This window comes from Myodes glareolus, chromosome 10, assembly GCF_982192425.1.
Source record: "Myodes glareolus chromosome 10, mMyoGla1.1, whole genome shotgun sequence".
In the NCBI taxonomy this organism is placed as follows: domain Eukaryota; kingdom Metazoa; phylum Chordata; class Mammalia; order Rodentia; family Cricetidae; genus Myodes; species Myodes glareolus.
Genome location: NC_142035.1, coordinates 21,421,916 through 21,446,142, shown reverse-complemented (window position 1 = coordinate 21,446,142; position 24,227 = coordinate 21,421,916). Strand labels below are relative to the sequence as shown.

The following is a 24,227-nucleotide window of genomic DNA, read 5'->3' as shown; positions in this document are numbered from 1 at the left end:
ACTCTGCTCTCATGGCAGAGAGAAGAGCCATGTAGCTAGAACTTGGTGAGTGGATAGGACACCAGGAGGTGATGAAGCTGGAGATGTAGGCAGATGACAGCCTTCGTAGGACTTCCTGTGGACCAGGAGAAGGCCTTTGTGTTTTGGGAGGTGATGCAGATGTCTTCATTCAACCCAGTTGTTTTGAACAAGAACACTGATCTGATAGACAGACTTTGATGTGGGAGATGATGTATGCTGTGAATATGTTTTATTGCCATTGGTTAATAAAGAAGCTGCTTTCGACCAATGGCTTAACAGAATATAGCCAGGTTAGAAAAGATATATATAGAGAGTAGGTGGAGTCATATTGCGGGTAAGCCACAGCCATATGGCGATACACAGATTAATGGAGATGAGTTAGTTTAGGATGTAAGAGCTAGCTAAAAAATGCTTAAGCTATTGGCCAAACAGTATTGCAAATAATATAGATTCTGTGTGATTATTTTGAGTCAGGACAGTCAGGAAAAGAACTAGCGGCCTCTGACAACAAGACTTAGCTGAAGTCATTGGCCAACATGGTAACTGCTAGACCACGGCAGTGACTGACCTGTTAACCAGAATCTTGGTCTTGTATTTGCAGCTCTGTTTTTTTCATCAGGGTCTACCTCCATTCCTATCTGAAAAGACGGCGGTGCCTAGAGTCTAGTTTATAATCAATCAAATACACCCAACCTCCTGTGGGAATTTTTTTTTTAACTTTTCAAAAGTCTTTATTGAACCAATTACATGTTAAATCCCAAAGCATTTCACGCCTTTTGTTTTTTCAAGACATGGTCTCTCTTTGTAGCCTTTACTGTCTCAGTATGCACCATCACTGCTGGCAGAACCTGGCTACATCAGAAAGTTTTAGTAAAAGCTTCCTCTTGCTTCCAGGGAAGTCCTCTTGTTTTTTTCCAACAAACTGTAGATGAGATCATAAATGATGGCCCCTTCACTGGTTACATGGCTCTAAAAAAACAAATCACTAGAGAAACCCAAGCACAATGCTCCAACTGCCCAGAGGCTTATGTAATTCTCAGGCTAGCCCATTTTACAAGCGCCAAGGCATGTATGACTCTGACCCAGTGCTCTATAGCGGACTACGTTGCCATGAGGCCAGCTTCGGTCTGCTCTTCCTCCTTTACGACCACCAAGACCAGCATCAAGATCCGATGGGAAAGGAAACAGGAGGGTATCCTGTGGGAATCTTGAGGACCAGATGAGCTTATGGAAGTGAAAGTGCTTCAAAGACAGCGATATTCTGACATAAAATAATTAATTTGCCTGCATCCTTACCAAATCCACATAACAGCCCTATGAGGAATTTTCTCTTTTTTTCTTTCTTTCTTTTTCTTTTTTTTCTTTTTTTTTTTTTTTTTGAGTCAGGGTCTTATGTAGACCAAGCTGTCCATCATGTAGTCAGAGATGACCTTGAATTGCTGACCCTCCTGTCTACTTCCCAAATGCTGGGATTACAGGTGTGCACCACCACACCTGGTTTATGGTGTGCTGTGAACAGAACCAAATAATACTTGGCAAGCACTCTACCAACTGAACTATATCTCTATCCTGGGAGGAACCTCCCTCGCCCCCACAGGATCTCACTGTGTAACCTTGGCTGACTTGTAGGCCAGCTGCCCTCAAAGTTAGAAAGATCTGCCTGCTGCCTGCCTTTGCCTCCAGAGTGCTGTGGTTAAAGACTTGTATGGATCATGCCTGGCACGTGCAACTGTTTTAATCCCCATTTTACAGTGGAGGAAACTGAGACCTGACTGAAGGTACCTAGCCAGAGAATACACAAGCAGTTCTGTTTCGTAGCTGGAGCTCCTGACTGCTCTGCTGGTCTGTCTGTCTGTCTGTCAGTGCCAGAGCCAGAACTAAAGTGCTTACAGGTCAACTGTCAGGTCTAATCCTCAGCACACCCTCCAGATGTAGATGCTGTGACTACTTCATGGGAAGGGAGACTAAAGCTAGGGAGGCAGGTGCCCTGTCTGTTAACCTGAAATAGCCAGGAAGCAACGGAGCCAGCATGGAATGCCCGAGCATGGTTTCCATTTGGTTTTAGGCTTAAAAAACTTTTGAGTTGATGTCTTATGCACAAGTAGAATAAAGCATAAGTCATAAGCACTGTTGCTCGTAATCAACATTGGAAAGCTGACTTCTCCTGAACCCTGGAGCTCCTGCGTGGGAACAGAAGGGAGTGAGATGTCTGATTGGAACGTTCCCAGCTCAAGAGTTTGACTCAGTGTCCAGAGACTTGAGGTTCTAAGCATTTCCAGTCAGATACCAGGTGATGTTAAAGCTGTGGTCAGGGACTGCATGCAGGCCCCCTGGTCTAGAATTCTGCATTCCTTTTAAGCTTTTCCCAATCAAGACAGCTCTCATTTCTCATGGGCGCTGGTTTGCAGAGTTCTCAGCTTAAGCTCTACTTCTTCCCTGCCACTCAAAATTGAGAGCAAATCACTTAATCTCTCTGGGCCTCAGTTTCCTTAAATATGTAATGAGGGGATTAAGTATGACTCTTTGTGAGGTCCCTAGTAGCTTTAAAATGCTGTGATACTAATTATTTAGGCCAAGGGCTCCAGAGAGTAGATAAAAAAGCCTGGTGTAGCAAAAAGAGTTGGGGCTGGAGACCTGGGAGTTTGGGGTTTTAATCCGGCCTTTGTCAGCACTTGTCTGGGTGACTGGGGACAAGCCGCTTTCCCTCTGTGCATTGTTTTTCTTGTCAGTTGTCAGATGAGGAGGTCAGGTTGTACAGCTTCTGGTTCTTTCCATCCCTAAAACTCAGGGTCTAAGGTGAGCAGGAAAAAAGTACCCTACTGTGACAGGAAATGTTTATTAAAACTTTAACATTTTTTGCATGCTTATTAAATTTCATATTTGGGGCAAGTCAGTGGGAAGATTGCAATTTTCTGCTGAGATTGGTTCTTCTTGTAATAGGCAGGAGAGCGCCTCGGTGTATGCCTTATATCCTTGACAGATGTTAACAATTCATTTGAGAAGACAGGAGAATTACAATGTGGACAGGAGGTGGTGGGAAAAGTCTTAAGGAGGAAACCAGTTATGTTCCCAATATGGAAATGTACTTTTTTGATGCCTTCAGGCTTAGACATCTCATCAAGAAGTGTGCCCAGCAGTTGCTCGGCTGAGAAGTTTCTGCCACACAGGCGCAGATCTGACCTCCAGGGCACTCTCATTAATACTCATTCCACAGATGTCTGGGAAAAGTTCTTACCTCTGAAGTTTTGCAATAAAGAATTCGCATTTAGTTCAGATTGGCTTGGTGGGAATGGCTGGCTTTGCACCACCAGAGGATTCTCTTTGAGGCAGATTGGGGTCGGGGACCTTAGGCTTGGGTGACACTGCAGATACCCAGTCCTCCTGTCATATGTGGGTAATAGCATTTTCATGGATTGGAGGAACTTCTAGAAATCTCTAATTTTCTCCTCTCCAATTTTTTACTTTTGAACTAGATTTTAATGATAATAAACTGTCAGTATGAAAAAATTTGAGGAGAGAAAAACTATTACCCTAACCCAGTATTTTTTTGTTTTCACAGTCCTATGTATTTTGGATGACTATAACTATTGTGTATGTACTGTTTCATGTTTCTTTTTAAATTAAGCATGTATTTTTTCTACATATCTTTCATATTACTCTTTAACATATGTAGGTTTTTGTTTGGGTAATAGTCCATTTTCCCCTCAGTTATTTCTCTACAATTGGGTATTTAGGTAGCATCCAGGTGTTTGTTCTTGGAGGCGATATTGTAAGGAGCTTCTTTATTTGTGTGGCATTTCCCCCTTCCCACTTGTCATTCATAATTACTTTATGCTATTCCTGAGCTATTGCATGTGTTAAAATCACTGAGTCCTGATCCTGGGCCTTAAAGAATTCATGATGTGAGAAGTGAAGTGTTCATTTAAACACCTCACTGTGTGAATATAAGTATCCCAGCACCAAAGTGCAGGGATAAGCTCAGAGTGGGGCAGGATCGAAGGGTGTGGTCATTGAAAAAAGAGGGTGGTATTGGAATCCTATCCTTGATGGAGGAGTTTTGTGGGTGACAGAAGAAGGTGGGAAGAGTCAGTTGCCAACTGTTAGGAGCAAATTTTGCATGCATGTTCAGGGAGTTGGGGAGTGGCCAGAGACAATGGGGTCCTGTCAGCTGCAGAGACTACCAGTGCTCACGCGCCGCTCCCTCATGCAGCACTGGGCTCTGAAGTTCCCCTGCAGTCTTGATGGTGCTGCTTGTCGTGGTTTACATTCCTGCCATTTATCTAGTGGTACATAAAGTGCTTGTTCAGGGTTATGTGGATAAGGAGATTTTTCTTGTACATGTTTGCCATTTGTACTTCTCGCTACCTGCTTTTTCCCTTTAAGATAGGAATTGGAGTTTGTGGTTGAGCCTTTTTGATTGGTTGTTGTTGTTGTACGTGTAAGATACATCATTGGCAGCCTGAACACTTGTGTTCAAAATGCATCCTTCATTTATGTGGCAACCTCGTCTTATGTTCTAACCCTGAGAATGTATTCTGATCATACTGAAAGAGGCTGCGTTTTGCATGACAGCTTCGTGCTTTCCCAAGTTTATTTTGTTAGCAAGGTGCCTATAAATAACAGGTAAAGAGCTAGTTTCATTGATGTTCCCATTTATTTTATCTCTTGATGTTTTCCACCCTTAAGTTCATTTCTTCCCACCATAACTTCTCATCTGTCTTTTTCCCAGCTCATTCTTCTCCCAGGTTATACAGTATGCTCTTGTGCCTCTGTAAACTCAGGGGAGGGAGCCAGCATCTAGCAGTGTGTCTTGCCCATCCTCAGTGTCAAGTGATGGTTGTTCAGGAATGGGATATGTATTAGTGCTCTTATTGCTGAGGTCAAATCCCTGGCAAGAAGCAGCTCACAGTGGAAAGGCTTGTTCTGGCTCTCACTTTTAGGGATATAATCTGTATTAGTTGTGTTTCTGCGGCTATGATTGGATACCCTGGCAAAAAGCAACTTACCAATGGCTTATTTGGGCTCACAGTTCCAGAGGGATGGAGTCCTTCATGGTGGGGAGGGAGGAATGGCAGGAGGAGCCTGAGACTCTCTGTCTGTCAGGAAGCAGAGAAATCAAACAGGAAGTGAGGTCAGGCTATAAGCCCTCAATGTCCATCCTCAGTGATGTACTTCCTCCAGCAAGGCTCTTCCTTCTAAAGATTTCCTAACCTTTCAAACAGCAGCACCAGCTGGGGATCCCCTGTCATTCCACCGTGGGGAAGGCATGGCAGTAGGAATGTGAGGTCTGAGGTAGCTGGTCACATTGCATCCACAGTCAGGAAGTGGAGAGATGAATGCTGGTGCTTAGTTTGAATTTTCTTTTTCACCTAGTTCTGGACTCCAGCCAGTGGAGTGGTCCGGCTTATATTTGGTTACATTTTAACCCTCCAGGTTAAAACTGGAGTTTTGGGAAACTCCCTCAGACACACCTGGAGGTGGGTTTCCATGTTGTGTCTAAAGATTTATTTATTTGTATTTTATATGTATGAGTGTTTTGCATGCATGTATGTATATTTTATTATCTCAGAGACCTGAAGAAGGCATTGGATTGCCTGGACCCTGGACTTAGAGGTGGCTGTGAACTGCCAAGTGGGTGCTGGCAACTGAACCTCAGTCCTCTGTGTCAGAGTTTAAAGAGTACTGGTTTTATTTTAATTAATTAATTTGGGTTTCTCTGTGTAGCCCCGACTGTCCTGGAACTCGCTCTGTAGACCAGACTGGCCTCAAACTCAGAGATTCACCTGCCTCTGCCTCCTGGGTGCTGGGAATAAATGGGTGCACCACTGCTGCCCCGAGAGCCACATTGTTGAAGAATGCATGTGCCCTTTTCTGCCAGCCATTTCTTGGGTCTCACTGTTCTAACTTGATTTTTACTGGAGCGTGACTGCGCCCTGCTCCTGTCCTCTCAGAAGAACTTATCCATTCTTCCCCTTCAACTCCTGATGTAGCTACCTGTCAGCCCAGGAGTCCTGATTGACATTTCTTGTGTCTACTGAGCTTCTGGCCAGATGTTCGGCTATCACACAATTCTCTGCTTCCTCCTCTGCCCTCCCATGCCCAACTTTGCATTTTAGTCAGGGCTGCCAACTGTTCAGCTGACTTGAAAGAAGCCTTGGGGCCCTTTCTCAAAGATGAAAGGGCTGAGAGATGAAAGATTCTTTCCCCTTGGACTATGCAAGCTTGTGAGCCAACTCCCTTCAGTAGCCAATAAGGCAGAAGCCCTTGTGAGCGGCTGACTCACAGTCCGGGTAGGAAGAGGCCCTGTCACAGTTCCAGCCTGAGGAGTTTGTGCTCTAACGGGAGCTCCAGAGGTTTGAGATCTCAGCGCTGAGTGTCAGTGCTGTCTGTCACACAGGTGTCCAAACAGTTCCGCTGTGGGAAGAAGGCTTTCCAGAGGAGGAGGGCTGTGTCTTCGAGAGCCTTCTTTCTAGCCTTCCTGTTCCACTACCACCTCTTTGCTGTAGCCTTGCACAGCTCTGCCACACTGATGGCTTCCTAGGCAGGCTTACTTTGATCACATGGTGCTATTGTCACGGTAGATGAGAGTCCATTTCCTTTGTATGCTGACAGAGAATGCTCTTTTCTAGATGTAGAGGTCACATAGCGTTGGACCTAGGCCCCCCTACTTTAGAAAGACCTGTTGAAATAGGTCATATTGAACAGCCTCTTTAATTTTGGGGATGAAATTGGGGAACACAGTGTCTCTCTGAGCTCTCAGTAGGTGTCACTGTTTCAGTTGGAGGAGTGAATGTATAAGGTTGAACACAATAGAGAAGTTTTCTTATATAAAAATGACTGCATCAGAGAATGCATGGTTCAAAATAGCTTGTCAGCACTGTGGGAGGAAAGCATTTGAAGCCTGTGAAGTATCTTTAATGTTTCGCGTGGCAGATGAATGCAGACTGTGGGTCAGATGGCCTGCATTTGAACCCCAGTCCTGCTGAGTGCTAGCTGTGTGACCTTGGGCCAGTTAATTAACCTGTAAGCCTTGGTTTTTATCTTTCAAATGGAGATCATCTAACAGTATCTATCTCTAACTCACCATCTTTAGAAATAGTCTCATGCTACCATTATAATACCCCCCCCCCCACACGCACGCACGCACACACGCACGCACACACATACGTATTTAAATTCCAGGTCTCACACCACTAGCCCTGACTGGTTTGGAACTTTCTATGTAGACCAGGCTGGCCTAGAAGTCAGAGATCCCCTGCCTCTGCTTACTGAGTGATGGGATTAAAGGCATGTGCCACCATGCCTGGCTATCATCTCTATATTTTGTAAAATACAGGATTAAATGAGGCAGTGTGGGTGGTATAGTTCCCAACAAATGGTAGCTGTTGATTTTTATTATTGATATTTCAAACGAACGTGCTACGGGAAAACAAAAGTTTGTCTTGAATTTTGCAGAGCTGCCTCAGTGTTCCCAAGATCTTTGGTCCCTTGGAGATTAAGGTTTAGAATTAAATAAAGCGAAATGAGAGCAGTTTGTCACCCACACATGCCACAGTGTAGCGTATTCTCAGTAGACTAGAGCACAGTCCTATTCTGCCACAGTTAGAAGTCACTGATAGCAAGAATTATGCCTCAAGCATGGCCATTTGTTCCCCAGGTCTCCTTCAAGGCACCGAAAAACCACAGTTTCTGCTTAGCAGGTAGAGATATCTCACTTACAAATCGCCCCTCCCCCCACCGCGGTAGTCCTGAGCCTAGTGGGTGGTTTTGATCTGAGTCTGCAGCTATCTCCAGCTGGAATTAGATGGAGCCTGGAGTCTGAAACTTCTTTTGCCTTCTCCCGAATCAGCCATTGGCTCTGTAGTCTTTTCATCTGAATCCTTAAGAGCCATTTTCTTTTCCAGAGTTCCAGACTGCCTCCTCTGAATGAATAAACCTTAGGATCTCAGGGTCCTTGCGGCTTGACAAATAAAACTGGTTAACCTTGTCCTAAGGCTAGTGAATTGACTAAGGAGACTTTCATTTTTGTTTTTTGGTTTGTGTATGGCTGGGTGTAGGTGCTTGTGCTTTTGTGTATGTGTGGTGTGTGTGTGTGTGTGTGTGTGTGTACATGCATGTGTACATGTGTGTTGGAGCACAGGAATCAAAGTTGGGGGAGTACAGGAGTCAGTGTTGGGGGAGCACAGGAGTCAGTGTTGGGGAGCACAGGAGTCAGTGTTAGGAGCACAGGAGTCTGTTGGGGAGCACAGAATTCATTGTTGGGGGAGCACAGGATTCAGTGTGGGGAGCACAGGAGTCAGTGTTGGGGAGCACAGGAGTCAGTGTTGGGGGAGCACAGGAGTCAGTGTTGGGGGAGCACAGGAGTCACTGTTGGGGAGCACAGGAATCAGTGTTGGGGGAGCACAGGAGTCAGTGTTGGGGGAGCACAGGAGTCAGTGTTGGGGAGCACAGGAGTCAGTGTTGGGGAGCACAGGAGTCAGTGTTGGGGAGCACAGGAGTCAGTGTTGGGTGTTTTCTTCAGTCACTCTCTATCTTACTTTTTTTTTAAAAAAATTTATTTATTATGTATACAATATTCTGTCTGTGTGTATGTCTGCAGGCCAGAAGACGGCACCAGACCTCATTACAGATGGTTGTGAGCCACCATGTGGTTGCTGGGAATTGAACTCAGGACCTTTGGAAGAGCAGGCAATGCTCTTAACCTCTGAGTCATCTCTCCAGCCCCCTCTATCTTACTTTTTGAGATAAGGTCTCAAATGAAGCTTGCTGATATGGCCAGTTGGCTGACCAGTGAGCTCCAGGAATATAACGGTGTCTACCTCCCCAGTGTTGACACTGTAGTCATGGGCCGCTCTGCCTGGAACTCAGGTATTTATGTTTTTGTGGCAAGCACTTTACTGATCAACCCATCTCTCCAAACTCTTGTTTTTTTATTTTTGTTTTTTAGACAGAATCTGGCTATGTAGCTCAAGTTGGCTAGAAACTCATGATCCTCTTGCTTCAACCTCCCAATGCTAGGATTACAGGTGTTGCTGCCATACCCAGCAAAGTATTAGCCTTGTGTAAGGACATGGTCTACCTAGGCCCTTGGACTTCTCTTTAGCCTTACAGTGTACAGAAGACCTGAAACTGAGCAAAGCGCCTTGCATTCTAAGAGCAGGTAGGACTGATTATCGAACAAGTTGCTGGATGTCACTACATGTTTATTGTGCTTTCGCCCAGAATTGGGAGGTGATTAGAGTTCTTCCCAGTGGGGATTTTCATTCGACTTAAACTAACCATCCCTTCATATCAGTGCTCTGGGATATAGGATGTGCTCTGGGATGTAGGATGTATTGTCGGAAGTGTTCTGGGATGTAGGATACACTGTTGGCAGTGTTCTGGGATGTAGGATGTACCCTTGGAAGTGTTCTGGGATGTAGCACTGTTGGAAGTGTCCTGGGATGTACCGGTTGCTCTGCTTCTTTGCAGCTCTGGGTTTACTAGTTTCTCTGCACATGGAGCTTCAGTGGAATCTCAGATTGGTGATGAAAGAAACTTTTGAGCATTTTGGGGTCACATAATGGCTCAGTTAGCTGAAACAGGGTGCAGCTGTTGGTTAGGGGAAAATAAACCTACCAAGGATCCAGCAGAATACTGGATTCAGCGATAAAAGAGGGCGAGAAACAACATTACTATTGATTAGTTGGGGTGGCTGCTGAAAGAAGCCCGTAATGAGGTTTAGAAGGTGGAGCAGGTTATATTGAATTGTACCAACTCCCACTTGCCTGCTGTCTTCGGAGAATGTGCTGCAGGTTCTCTAGGTTTCAGAGGCCTTAAGTGAGATGGGAGAGCTGAGCAAGGAGGAGCCCAGAGGCTCTTTGCATCCTGTCCTCTTACTTGTGAGGAGGCTGGAGCCCTGGTGGGAAAGTACCTTGCCTCAGGACCCAGCTACTGGCTGACAGGATGGGGTCAGAGCAGAGCTTTGCCCATGATCATGCCTCCTGTCCTTTTCCATCATTTTAATAGAGATCTTTCTAAACACAAACAAGCATATGTGTTCTCACCTTTTCCAGTAGGCTGCACTGTGCACTCAGGGCCATCGTTATGTGTGAATGCTAACTGTGCATGCAGGTTTTCTCCTGGCCTGTGCAGAGCTTTGACTGCTGCATGGTGGCATGGAGGGGGTTTGGGATCTTGTGCCCACTTTTCATAGTTGTTCACTCTTCTCCTTGAGCCTGCTGTCATTCCTTAGTGTTAGTGTAGAGTAGATTTCTCTCTAACCTCTGAGGTCTTTTGCTGCTTTCTTTTAATGATGTCACAGAAAGTTGTGGTTGTTAGATGAAGTTTATTATTCTTGGTAGAACTCTTCTATAAGACATTGGGGTCTGTAAAATTCTAGAAATTATTCATGGCTAGTTTTTTTTTCTTTCTTTCTTTTTTTTTTTTTTTTAAAGATTTATTTATTATGGATACAGTGTTCTGTCTGTACGTATGCCTGCAGGCCAGAAGAGGGCACCAGATCTCATTACAGATGGTTGTGAGCCACTATGTGGTTGCTGGGAATTGAACTCCAAACCTCTGGAAGAGAGGTCAGTGCTCTTAACCTCTGAGCCATCTCTCCAGCCCCCTAGTTTTTGTTTCTTTAGGGCTTTTTTTTTTTTTTTCCCACCACTGACATCTTGGGCACTAGAGAAAGTCTGATCAACAGAGCTTCCTCTCTCTGCTTCTTGCCTTTTTGGAGGAGTTGTATTCATTTAGTTCTCCTACTGTTGTGGTTATTTTTTCTTTAAAGTTATTATTGTGTGTATGAGTATTTTGTGTACACCTTTGTCTGTACACTACAGGTGTGCCTGGCGTTGCTGGAGGTCAGAAGAGGGCATCAGATCCTCTGGAATTGGAGTCGTGGATAGTTTTGAGCTGCTGTGTGACTGCGGGGACTGAACCCAGGTCCTCCTTAGTGCCCCTAGCCTCTGAGCCAAGTGTACACATCCAGATCCACACACTCAGAACCCTGTGCCACCTAGATCGAAGCAGACGTCAGAGCCCCAGAATGCCTGTTTCTGGCCTGTTTGTGCCTTTCTTATACCTGTGGTCTCTGGCATCCTTCCTCCTCCCCTTTGCACTCCTGTGTACACAACATCTTTTTTAGACGTGTTCTGCACACACGCTGTTTGTCTCTCAGCATTAAGAGCTATGTTTGAATGGACCTGGGCCATCTCAGATGTTATATTCTTCTCTGTCTGGACCTTCAAGATTCATGTTTTGGCCATAGTCCATTGGTGGTCACCATGTCCAGCCCACCTTCCGTGAGAGAATGGTTTGGGTAAATCCCACAGGAAGCCCGCAGTTCTTCCAGTTCTTAGGCAGTCTGCAAGATCTCCATCTTGACTCTGTCTTCCTTTGTTATTGTTTCCTATCACTGACTAGGGCTTGGCAAGGAGAAAGGGTGTTGTTTACTGTTGTTTCCGGGGCACCTTGGCATATGCTTAGAGTCAGGCTGTGAGCCAATCCGGATTTTCAGGGGTTAGTAAATTTTATGTGGATTAGTGGTCCATATTGAGCCTTTGTTCTTTAATTGTTCTACACATTTATTAAATGCCAACTACGTGTAAAGTATTACACTAGACGCTGGTCAAAGCCCCTGCCTGTGCGGTGCTTTCATCTAGGGGAGGCGAGACAGACGCGAAGTCAGAAGTAAGAGAATGCAAACAGATGTATTGGACGGAGGACGATCCAGATGTGTTGTAAAGAGAAAACATGACCAACGTAACTGTAGCAGTGACTGTTACTTACTTGAGAAGGTTCTAGAGGCCTCTTGAGGAGATGGCATTTCAGTTGAGAACTGAATGATGAGACAGTCAACCCCATGGAGAACTGCGTGAGTAGCCGTGTAGGCTGAGGGAACAACCGACACAGAGGCCCCAAGGTGGGAGCAGGCTTGTTGTTTGGTGCGTGAGATGAGGGCTGAGGTCAGCCTGGAGGAGGGGAGAAACCCAACGCTGTGGTTTTCTTCTCAGTGGACTGGGAAGTCATTAGGGCTCTTAAGCTGAGGGGCGACATAGTCTCGTTTGGTCACGAGGCCATGAAGGGTCAGTCTGGCCAGCATGGCTGTTGATGGAGTACAGAATCCAGCTTCGCGGTGAGGCCACAGCTGATGCCGTGCTCTCCCTTGGATAATTGCTTTCCTGCCTCTTGTTTCCTGCACATTTCATCCGTGTTTTGACCTAATCAAGAAGCAGCTCTCTCCTATTGCCAGGGTTGGCACCGAGAGTCTGGGCAGAGGGCCTTTTATTGAGGAGTCCTTTGGCCTGAGGGAATGAAGAAAGCATTCCTGGCAGGCCCCAGGACCGTCCAGCTGACCCACAGCACCTGTGCTTTGCGGGAAGCATTGGAACTGTGAACCCCGCGCTCCTGCAGAACAGCTGCAGATGGCTGGGGCCGCTGATTAAATGTCGCTGCTGATCTGCCCAGATCTGCTGTCATCCCCTCCAAGCCCGCTTTCATGCTGCAGTGGGTAATTAGGGGCACGGCCATTTCTAGGACTCCCAGCACATCATTTGCAGCTGGCTTAGGGGGAACATTTCAGTTTCTGCCAGTTGTATAAGTGACTGCAGTGAGCAGTGTCCACACATGGCTACTTCTTGTTTTGTTTTCAAAATTTACAAAAAAAAACCCAAAAACAAAAAAAACCAACTTAAAAAGACCCGTCCCTAATGAAAGGGAGTAATTGCCTGCCTCTGCTGCCTTCGCTCTTCCCTGTGGGAACTCCGCCATCAGACTTGTCAGGGTTGCTTGGCAGGGACTTTTCCCCCTGAGTTAGCACAGGATCTGAATGGGCAGAGATAACGCAAATTAGCGAGGATGTAAGCCTATCTGCAGAGGAGCAGATTTCCTTCTGACCAGAGGTGCTGTTGCAGGGGCGCCACCCTGATTCTCCATGCTTCTCAGTCCTGATGAGAAGTGAGGACTGCTTCAGAACCACCTGAGGCGGGCAGCTCCACAAGGCAGCGGAGTCTGAGGGGGCCTCAGGCTGCTCGGCTTGCCTTGTGAATGAAGTTCGGGGTCTTCCCTTGCCAGCTTCTCACCGGGTCTCTCTGCCTCCCCCAGCATAATGAACTGGAGAAGCCACAGTTCATGGTTCACCTACATTTTTCTTGTTAGATTTCTTCCATCCTCTCAGATCTGGCAAGGACACAGAAGGCTCAGAGGGGAAGGAGAGATGGCATCTGCCTCTGGCTGACATGACTTGTGCCATGGTCGCGTGGGGATTCCATAATGAAGATTGCAAATCACTTTCCATCCTCTTGGAGCCTGCCCCATAATTAGAAGATTAAACATTTTGTTTAAATTAGTAATTTTCCCCTCCCTCCTCCGAGGGCTTGGAGCCACCCTTCCAGCAGTGCGGAGATTGGTTAGCTGCCTGGCACTGGGCTTTGTGTTGTCGCAGTGATTGTCAGCAGAAGGCTGAGGAAGTCTTATTTTAATTAAAAAGGCATTTTTTCCCCTTGCTTCACTTTGTGTGGAGCAGAGGCCCTTCTCCCCACGTGAACTTCACGATGGCTGCGTGTAGTGAATGTGATTCTTCTCAGGAGTATGACCTTGAGCTGGGTAGTGGCCAGTGGACATGCAGCTGGGCCTGAGGTCTCACTCTGCAGCAGTGGCAGCTTGCCCTTCAGTTGGCAGCTTGTCTTTGTGTTTATGGTAGAAGAGCGTCACTTACAGGGATGACGACAAGCCGCTCAAAGAGCAGTACAGATGTTTCCAGCCCCAAACCAAACAGAGGCCTGTGGCTTGATGTTGAGGCCCACTGAGAGCCAGGCTCTCGGCTGTTTGGTGGGTGCATGCCGGCTCCTCTCTACTTGCAGATGAGGAAGGGAGGCTCACAGACCTTCTGCATGAGACACCTAGCGAGTAGATGGTCGAATTCTTCCTAGAAGAAGGTTTCCATAAATAAAGGCAGCTTACAATGAAGACTTGTGTAGAATGGAGGGACTCAGGCCCACTGCTTGGCCTTGTACTCACTTCCTGTCTGGCACAGGTTTCATTTTTTGCAGAGAAATCGCCTGTTTACATATAAATGTCCTTCACAGTGCCTTGCATTCCTCAAGGACTATGGCCAGATCAGAGCTGGTCAGAGGATTAACTGCTCAGTGGATGCCCTTGACTAAAGGGTGGGGTAAGGGGTGGGAGGGTGGATGAATGAAGTGGCCATCTAGAATTAGTGACTAAATTGGGGTGTCTTTTATGTATCTTTTTCATCGTGGCTTACCATTTTTCCAGTTCTCCTGCCTCGGTCTCCTTACCGCTGGGATTATAGGTGTGAAGTACTATAGGGGACGTGTGTATAGCTATATGTGCCCATGTAGAGGCCAGAGAAAGACCTGGTATCCTGTTTAGTCACTCCCTCTTACTCCTTTGAGACTGTGTCTTCCACTGAATATGAAGTTAGGCAGGTGGTCAGCAAACCCCAGTGATCTTCCTGCGGCCATCCCCCACAACAATGGTGCTAATGTACACATGTGACCGTAGCTGGCTTTTTATGTGAGTTCTATTTGAACTCAGGTCCTCTACCCACAGAGTCATCTCTCCAGCCTTTGCTTTTGTTCTTAAATGTTTGTTTCACTTATTTATTTGGTGCTGGGGGTTGAAGTCAGGGCCTCACGTATGCTAGGTAGGCCCTTCACTGTTGAGCTAACTCCCAGCCCCTTGCTTTTTCTTTCTTGATGAAGTGTAGATTAAGCTGTGTTTGTGACTGATCTTGGCCTTACTCATAGGAAACTTGCCTTAAATAATAGCAGATGGTCTCCACAAAAGCCCAATTTTATTCCTCTAGTAACCCAAGAGTTGATTGACATTTCTCTTAAAGACTGGGGCTGCCTCTGACCCTAAAGCAAGAGATCGATTGATTCATTTATTTGCCAGAGATTTACTGTAAGTCCACTGTGGGCCATAATTGCTGTTTTCTCTGCACCCAGCCTTATAGGCAAGAAATGAGACTGCACAAAACAACGAGATTGGTTTTTATTTTGTGTTGATTGATTCAAGAATATCTATTTCAATTAAGTGTGTATATGCACACACATACACACACTATATGTATACAATACACACATGTAGTGTGTCTGTGTGTTTGGTATTTGTTGAGTACATTTTTGGGGGTTGGCTTTTCCACATAATATCTCAAAACACTAAGGGGACTTTTTTCCAAGACTTGTGATTTGTCCAAGGTCACCAAAGTCCATTTTCTCCTCCTTTTCTGTCTCCTAGTCATAGACTAGTTTAACATCAATTTCTTGGGTGTTTTGTGTTTCAGACAGGCTTAGGATGCACATGTCTAAATCACTGCTGTCAGCTCGTTTTAAGTGTAAGGAGCTTCAGGAATAGATGTACAGTAAGCACAGAAACCAGGTGAGGCGAGCGGGTTCTGTCACGTGCTGTGTCACGTGCTGTGTCACAGTGCCATCAGGCTTTGCCTACTTGACCTGATCGAATCCATCGCCACCATCTTCTAGCTCTGACTTTGGGAGTTTGCTGAGGTGTCTCCTACAGCCCCTCTTCTTCATTTGTGAATATTACCTTCAGGAATATTTCCTCTCCAAAAGGCTTTCAGAAAGGATCAGAAAGAAAAGTGACCCATTCTGGCCCAGAGCAGCTTGCAGTTAGTGGTGACTGCAGTTTGAGTGGTCACTTGGTAAAAAAGCTGTAGGAAGAATTTTCTGGGTTCTTTGGACCCCACAATTCTGGGATCTTTGTGCTGCTGGTTGTTTTGTTTTTGCTTTTGTGGAATTTAAGGCTTAGCGTGGCTTACAGTGTATTGTTTTTTGTTTGTTTTTTGTTTTGTTTTGTTTTTCAAGACAGGGTTTCTCTGTGTACAGCCCTAACTGTCTTTGACCTAGCTCACATTGACCAGGCTGGCCTTGAACTGACAGAGATCAGTCTACCTCTACCACTTTGTTTTAAGAGGTGGCTAGCTTCTGTGTTTTCAGGCTGTCTGAAGCTGCACGCCTTTGGTGTTGGATGTTTACTGGAACCCTCGAGTTTCTGAGTAATTCCAGTCTGAGACAAGTGAGTAGAATTGATGTCGGGCTGCCTTAACACAGGTGTTATAAACAAGATTAAGAGGTTGTTGAAAAGATATCAGCGGAGCTCTGGGGCTGGCTTTCTGAAGTCATTCTAAAGTGACAGCTAATGGGTAGTTTGCCTGATGGCTCTCTCTGAGCTGGCTGTAACTGACTGGAGATTCACCCACAGAGGAAATCTGCTTATGAACGTTTGCTGTTCTTTATCATGAAGTCAAGCCTGAAACAGAAATGCTGTCTTTGTGCCATGTGTGTTGCCTTTGCTCCGTCTGATTCCATTTTTTTCTTTTATTGTTCTTTGCTTTGTTTTGTGTTTTTTTTTTATTATTGTTTTTTGAGGTAGTCAGTTTTAAATTTGATGTCCTAAACCTGCTAAGGTAGTTCAAAACAATTGTTTTACTCCACTGTGTCTTTTTGGAAGACATTTATGTATCTGTTCTCAACCTCAGTGGAGTCCTGTCTGTGAGGAATGTGTTGTGCCTCTCTTACCTACCAGGTGCTCCTGCCAGGAAGCTGCAGACCTTCAAATGCTCCTGAAGTCAGTAGCTGCTAGTCTCAGGTTACTTTGAAATCTGTTTTGTAGCCTTTTTGAGAAAGTGTGGGGGGAGATGAGGCTTGCACAGAGGATTTGCAAATTGCCCAGGCCATCGGCCCTCCCACTTGTCTTCCGAAGTGGGACGTGGTGCCCGTGTGCTCTCTCCTTTAGTAGAGAACGTTTTTGGACACTGGATGCCTGTCTCGGATCGCTCCTTCACCAGTTTTCTTTTTGGTGGGAGTGGAGAAACTTTGTTAACCTCAGTAGCTTGTAGACTATAAAATAGTAAAACCTTTGAGTTATGGAGAATAAAGAGCATCTTAGACCACAGCAGACATGAAGCCATTCTTTTTCATCATACATGATGGACTCATCAACAGGCATGCATGCCGACCAGAGCAGTGATACCTCATCCAAACTGAGAGGTAAACCAGCAGCAGGTGCTGGAGAGCCTGGTGGCAGTCACGCTGTGCCTGCATTGTCGTCCCTGGAGAAATGACCATCTGACTCCTGCTTCCTTAGAAGTGGGGCTGCTAGTGTGAGACAGCCAATGAGGAAGCTCAGCAAATGTAAAAAGTGGTTAGATCCCCTCTCCCAGTCCTCATTCATTCTCCCTTCTTCTGCGAGTGTCCTTACTTCCTGTCTGTCCTTCTGGAAACATGTACCCCTTTCCCCCAGCAGCCCCTTCTCTTTGAAGGAAGAGTGCAGCTCTTAGTCTCAGCAGTGATCTTAGAGGCAACTTGAAGATCTCTTTGCCCTACTTTTGTTAATGAATCATCTGTTGCTAGAGCAATGGTCTGGTGCCTGGAGACTTCTCTGTCAGCTCAATTGCCAGTGACAGGTGTGGCTAACATTCAGAGCCTCTGTGTGGCCCACTCGTGCCAATGCATTATGCCTCCAACCCCTCATCCTCATAAGCATTTGTGTATCTGAGCTGTGCTTTAAAACAGTTAATGGTTTCATGAGACAAGGTCTTGTGATGTAGCCCAGGCTGGCCTCAGACTTGTGATCTTCCTGCCTTCGCCTCCCAAGTGCTGAACTTAGAGACGTGCCATCACACCTGTCTCATAATTTTTAGTAGTTTTCTCATATCAGTTTGGTAGTTAATGTTTAAAGCTTCAGAGCGGTTTGGTGTAGGCGGTAACTGGAGGCTCACCGTGAGTTCTCCTCCAAGTGATCTTGGGAAATTTTTACTGTGATCCCACAGAGGCAGTTGACATGCTGGGAATCAGAATTCCCATAGGCAGTGCTCTCCTGGCTAAGAGAGTGGCAGACATGATATGAGTGTGGAGTAGAGGGTTACCTCTGGGGCAGGGACACAGAAGGCACTCTGGAGGCTGTACTGCTCAGGAGGCTCTTGGGCTCACGTCCTTATTCTGTGCTGAGTTGAGTTTATTCATCTGCGATAGGCGGAGCTCATTGTCCGAGTTTTCCCATGCTTACCCTCTGAATATCGCTTGGTACTAAGTGATAAATGTACTAAGTTTGTATACAGTGCATCTTAGGGTGGCACCATGTGACTAAATACAGGAGCATGGAGAGATGGAATCTCTGCTGCGGTCTCCTGAAGGCCAAAGAACTTTGAGAATTTGTATATTTGTATTAATAGTAAGTTACCGGTCCTGGCATTGTGGCTGGTTCCTTGGTGTCTCTGTCCTCTCCCATTTAGTTATGACTTGACTCTTGGTTTTCGATGTCTCCCATAGTCCTGTTGTTTCCAGTGTCCACATTAGCCATAGCACCAACCAGAAGACTCACTGTCCTCTTTTACTTGTGTTTCTCACAAAATCTCAGGCACCTGGAAGACAATGCCCTTCTGTGTTTCTTTTGTATTTTAAACCTTGTGTTTCTAGCATGGGGCTTTGCGAGTGTGTGCAAAAGTGGATGTTGGTGTCTGTGTCCTTTCTTTGTCTGCCCATCATGTTCATGACAACCCATGTATTCAATACTCACTAATTTATTAAACGTAACAATCTTAAAAATGTTATGGGGGAAAAGCTGGGCAGTGGTGATGCATGCTTTTAATCCCAGGACTTGGAAGGCAGGGGCAGGCGGATCTCTGTGAGTTCCAGGTCAGCCTGGTCTATAGAGCTAGTTCCAGGAAAGCCGAGGCTACACAAAGAAACCCTGTCTTGGGTGGGGAGATTAGAAAATAAATCTGAAACAAAATGAAATATAATCTGTGATCTGTAGAGGTCTTCTGATTCCACCCTGTAATTATGGCTGGTATTTGTGCCACTTCTCGAATTTCATCAGGAAGATGGATAAAACTTTTTTTTTTTTAATTTAAAAGAGTTTTGGCAAATTATTTTGAAAAGCAGCCAGAAAGAAAGATAGTTTTCATTTTAAGTTGTGTAAGGCTCAGATACTGAATGCCAGAATTTCAAAACATAGAGGGCCTTCTGGGGTGGTGGATGGGGTTGGGGGCAGAACTATTGACAGAATAAGGTATCAGGCTCCTTGGTCACCTTATCTTTTGTCTTCACCTTAGCAGTGTGTGTGCTAAAGCCAAAACCTGTGTCAGTTATTGGGCAGCATGGATCAGGTACCTACCAAGAGCAAGCACTGTTGGGTGCTGAGCAGGAGTCAGATCCCAGGGTTCCTATTCTTTAGGACTTAGCTCATGGTTTAATGGAGGGATGGAAGGGTGTGTGTGTGTGTGTGTGTGTGTGTGTGTGTGAGAGAGAGAGAGAGAGAGAGAGAGAGAGAGAGAGAGATATGCATGTGTGAAAGCAGACAGAGGTCTGATCCACCAGTGAGAGAGCTGAGGAGTCTTGCTGGAGGTAACATTGGAAGCATTGCCATGAAGCTTGGGCTGGGTCCCTGGCTAAGTGGAGGGTCTCTTGGTGACCTGCCATTCCTGGTAGCTTGATCACTGATGCTTCGTCCCAGCCCAAGAAGGCATCATTTAGTGGCTGAGGAGGGTGTTACTTCTGCTCAGACCCCAATGCCTTCTTTCGGTCCCTTGCTGGAGTTTCCAGGCCCTGTCTATTCCACAACTAAGCTCTCTGGCTTGTGAGCCTCTTTTCAGGCCCAGTGGTTTATTTACTCAGTGCCATGCAGCTGGGGCTGAGTTTGATGCTCAGTTTTGTTGTTGTTTTCTCATTTGTTTTGGTTTTTGAGCCAGGGTCTTATTCTTACAGCCCAGGCTGGCCTGAAACTTATGGCGATCATTTCTTCTGCCTCAGTCTCCCAAGTGCTAGTATTACAGACATGTGCCACCATGCTCAGCTGTTTCAATGCTGAGTTGTTTTTTTTTAAATTTTTTTGAAGGTTTATTTATTATGTACACAGTGTCTGTCTGCATGTATGTTTACAGGCCAGAAGAAGGCACCAGATCTCATTATAGGTGGTTGTGAGCCACAGCGTGGTTGCTGGGAATTGAACTCAGGACCTTTGAAAGAACAGTCAGTGTTCTTAACCTCTGAGCCATCTCTCCAGCCCTCTCAGTGCTGAGTTTTAAAAAGTGTGCCCTTAACGTGCATCAGCTTAGCCAAACCACTGAAGTTGGTCATGAAGTTGACTTATTGAGCTTGAGGTTCACTAGGTCCTTCAGCATTTTCTGAGTGATGTGTATTTGCCATTTTGAGCTTAAGCAGACAACTATGCTTGGATCTGCCATTGTAGAGCCACCTGAGAGTGCTGCACACCCACCTGTCTCCCTTTGTGCTCTTGAGTGAGCTAATGGAAGATACTGTTGATCCTAGCTCCATAAACGTTTATTGTAAACTCCTGATCTTATTCAGCAGTAACAGCACCAAGAGACCACAGCAAATGCCAGCCTCTCCTGCTAGCTTTCAGTAGGCTTCCCCTTTCCCCTAAATTACGTGTATAACTGCCATTTTGTCAAATTCAATTCAGATCTTTCATTTCATGTCCTTAATGATGTCCTCTGGCCCTGCCTGGCAGTTTCCTGCATGACCTTCTTTTATTCCCATGTTCCTTTTTCCTACTACTACCTCATTAGCCAAAGAACTGTTTTCTTGTTGTGTGTGTGCTCCAGTGAACATTGTGTAGCCGTCTCCGTGGATGTGAGAATTTCCCCAGTGTGCGTGCATGCACTGGAATAGTTGCAGAGTGTAGTGTCTTCAGCATCATCAGTTAGCTCTGCCCTCACGATGCTTCATGAGCGAGTGTCAGTGGTGTTCTGCTGCCTTCTCACAGCGCTTACGCTGCCAGGTCTGAGTGTTGTCAATCTGATATGCCACGGTTTCCCTAATCTCTCATGAAGTTAGCCCACATTATATGCAGATTGGCCACTCAGTGTTTTTCCTTTTGTGATTATCTGCTTATATTCTGTCTTATTTTATATAATCTTATGGTATCCTATGTCTTCCTAAAGGCAACTCTGAGGTTGCAGAGCAAAGGCAGAATATCTTATAATGTAGCACTAATATGTCAGGTGACTCACCTGAGGCCATGTGACTCTATAATGATTCACTGGAACCTACACTGCTCTGATTGTTGGTCCTTTGCTGTTTGTACAGTACTGTGTTAGGTCTTGTAGTTAGCGCTGTTCTGTTGTTATTGCTGAGGGTTGCTGTCGAATATTTCCTGCTGCTCCTAATAGAGTGATGGTGAAGTTCTATTAGCTCAGTAAATACTTGTGGAGTGAATGAATGAGTGATGATGGTTTTGGTGTAGCTGACAAAACATATTCATAATAAGTCTGCAAAAATGGAGATGCTTTACCTTGCAGTGGCTTTACAAGGATCTGCCAATGTTAGTGTTGATAAAGAAACCAAATCAGTATTCAGCTTTCTGATGTAGCTGTAGAATTAATCAGAGAAGATGTCAAAGTAAATCATGGACATTAAAGTGTACTTTGTGTTTCTAGAAAAAAACCTAGATAGCCTTTGGAGGGAAGATGAATATATATTCAGGCTTTAACAAGGAATAAAAGTTTTTTTGGGGGGAGGAAAATTAGATTAAGTACAGTCTTCATGACTAGTGATCTGAATCATAAATCACATCTGCCTTGCTTGTCAGCCAATCAGATTGCAGATCATAAGGGGGACTGTTGGTAACTTTGATGTTTGGCCTTTTTTTTTTTTTTAATCGAAGACTTTACTTTTAATTTTTAAAGCTGGCATGCAGTGTAATGGATTTCATTATGGTCGTTCATCCCCATTTGTCACTGAGCTATGTTTTCTCTCCCCACCCCGATGGCCTTCCTTCCTTCACAGTCCAGTCCTCTTGCTTTCCGCCACAGTATTGTGTTACTCTCCTACTGTTTCTCCTTCCTCTCTCCTCACAGTTCCCTGTCTGCTTCCTCTCTCTCTCTCTCTCTCTCTCTCTCTCTCTCTCTCTCTCTCTCACACACACACACACACACACACACACACACACATCTGGACTGCAGGGGAGAGAAAATAGGGTGTCTTTCTGAGTCTGACCAATTTTGTTTAACATAATGATCTCCAATCGCATCCGTTGTAGCAAAGGATGTAATTTCATTTTTCTTTATGGCAGAATAAAAGCTCCATTGTGCGTATGTGTAACATTTTCTTTATGCAGTCGTGTGTTGATAGACATCTAGATTGCTTCCATTTCCTGACTATTGAGAACAGAGCAACAGGAAACATGGGTGTGCTGCGAGTATCTCTGTGGTAGGATATGGGGTTTCTGGGGAATACCCAGGAGTGGTATAGCTGGGTCATATGGTAGCTCTAACTTTAGTATTTTGGGGGGCACTTCCACACTGATCTCCATAATGGCTAAACCAGCTTACATTTCTACCAGCAATGAATAAGGGTTCTTCTTTTCCCACTTGGTTGCGAGCTATTATTGTCATTTGTATGTGACAGCCATTCTGATGGAGGAGGAAGGGGATCTCAAAGCAGTTTGATTTCCATTGTTACATTGAACACTTTTTTAGGTATTTTGTTGGCCATTTGTAGTCGTTCTTTTGAGAACTGACTGTTCAGTTGATTAGCTTATTCAATAGATTGGATAATTTTTTGGTGTATAATTTTTGTAATTCATTATATATTCCATATAATAATCCCCTGTACAGTATATAGTTAGCAAACATTTTCCCCATACTGTAAGCTGTCTCTCAGTATGGTGTTTATTTCCTTTGCTGTTCAGAAGCTTTGTAATTTCATGTCATCTCAGTCTTAGTTGTGTCCCAAAAGCTCTGCAAGTTGTGTTTTTGTTTTATTTGTGTGTGTGCGCGCGCGTGTGTAGAGATTGGAGGCCAAAGTCTTTCTGCTTTATTTTGAGATAGGGTCTGTCCTCAAACCTGGAGCTCACCTGGAGCTCACTGATTCAGTCTTGACTGGCTGGCCCGTGTGCCCCAGGAATCCATCTTTCTCTGCCCCCAATGCTGGGATTACAGGTACACACTGACCTTTTTTTACATGGGTTGTAGGGATCTGGACTTGGTCCTCATGCTTATGTGGCAGACATTTCTCTGGCCCCACCTCAAGAAATTATTTCTTTTCTCATTTCTCAGTGACCTATAGTCATTCAAGAGTGTATTCTTCAGTCTCCAAATATTTATGTCCTTTCTATAGTTAATGTTTTTATTGATATTTTATTTCATTATGATCTAATAGAATATAAGAAGTTATCACTTTTGTTTGTTAGAATTGTTCGAGGCCTAGGATGTAGGCCTCAAGGGAATGTGCCATGTGCTGCTCAGAGGCATGTGGATTCCATTTCTGTTGGGTCTAATAGTCTGTGGGTCCATCTGATTTGCACCTGCAGTGTAGTTTAGTTCTGACGTTTCTTTGTTGCTTTATTTTCGGGGACTCACCTGAAGATGGGAGTGGAGCTGAGGAGATGGCTCAGCAAGCAAAGGTGCTTGTCGTTGTCCGCAAGCCTAATGACCTGAATTTAATTTCTGGAACCCATATGAGGAAGGGGAGAACCGACTCCCACACGCTGTCCTCTGACCTCCACACATACTCTCGCCCCCCGCCAATGATAAATAAAAATATGATAAAGACAAGAGTGGGCTATTGAAGTTGTCCACTATTATATCAGGGTCAATATAGCCTTTTGTGCTCATTCATATTTGTTTGGTGAAATTGGGAGCCTCGATGTTCTGTGCATATATGCCTATAATTGTTATAGATGTTTTATTATTATTTTTTTAAAAGATAGGTTGTTAAGTATTCCAGATTGTGCTTGTAATGTAGTTGAGGGGTCCTGAACTTCTCTGATCCTCTCTGCTTGCTTCTACCTTCTGAGGCTGGGGTGGCATGTGTTTGCCAACACTCCTGGTTTATATGATGTTGGGGATCAAGCTCAGGGCTTTGTGCATTTTCAGCAAGCACTCTGACTGAACTACATCCCCCTGCTCCTAGTTGTTATAGATTCTTGATTAGTTTATTTCCTTTACTAATGTGTAATTACATTATAAGTACAATCTCTTCTGTCTAATTTTAAGTCATCAATTAGCGGAGTAACTATATCAGCTTGTCTGCAGCTTCCACTCACTGGCAGATGAGTGACCTCCATCATCCACCTGCTCTGTTGGTGGGCGTCTTTCCCAGTGTAGTGTGTTTCGTTTCGTTTCTTTTCCTTTCCTTTCTCTCTCTCTCTCTCTCTCTCTTCTTTTCTTTTGGTTTTCGAGACAGGGTTTTTCTGTAGAACTGCCCTGG

The 24,227-nt window shown here is 45.0% G+C and overlaps 1 protein-coding gene and 1 non-coding gene across 2 annotated transcripts in view; one reads left to right on the top strand and one right to left on the bottom strand.

Moving 5' to 3' along the window:
- The window catches only part of Ctnnbl1 (catenin beta like 1), a 167,977-nt gene that overhangs the window by 2,666 nt on the left and 141,084 nt on the right, over positions 1–24,227 (top strand). The window lies entirely within an intron of this gene.
- On the bottom strand, positions 1,087–1,215 carry LOC125405117 (small nucleolar RNA SNORA61). The gene has a single exon (XR_007233469.3). It is a non-coding gene; the product is annotated as a small nucleolar RNA SNORA61 (small nucleolar RNA).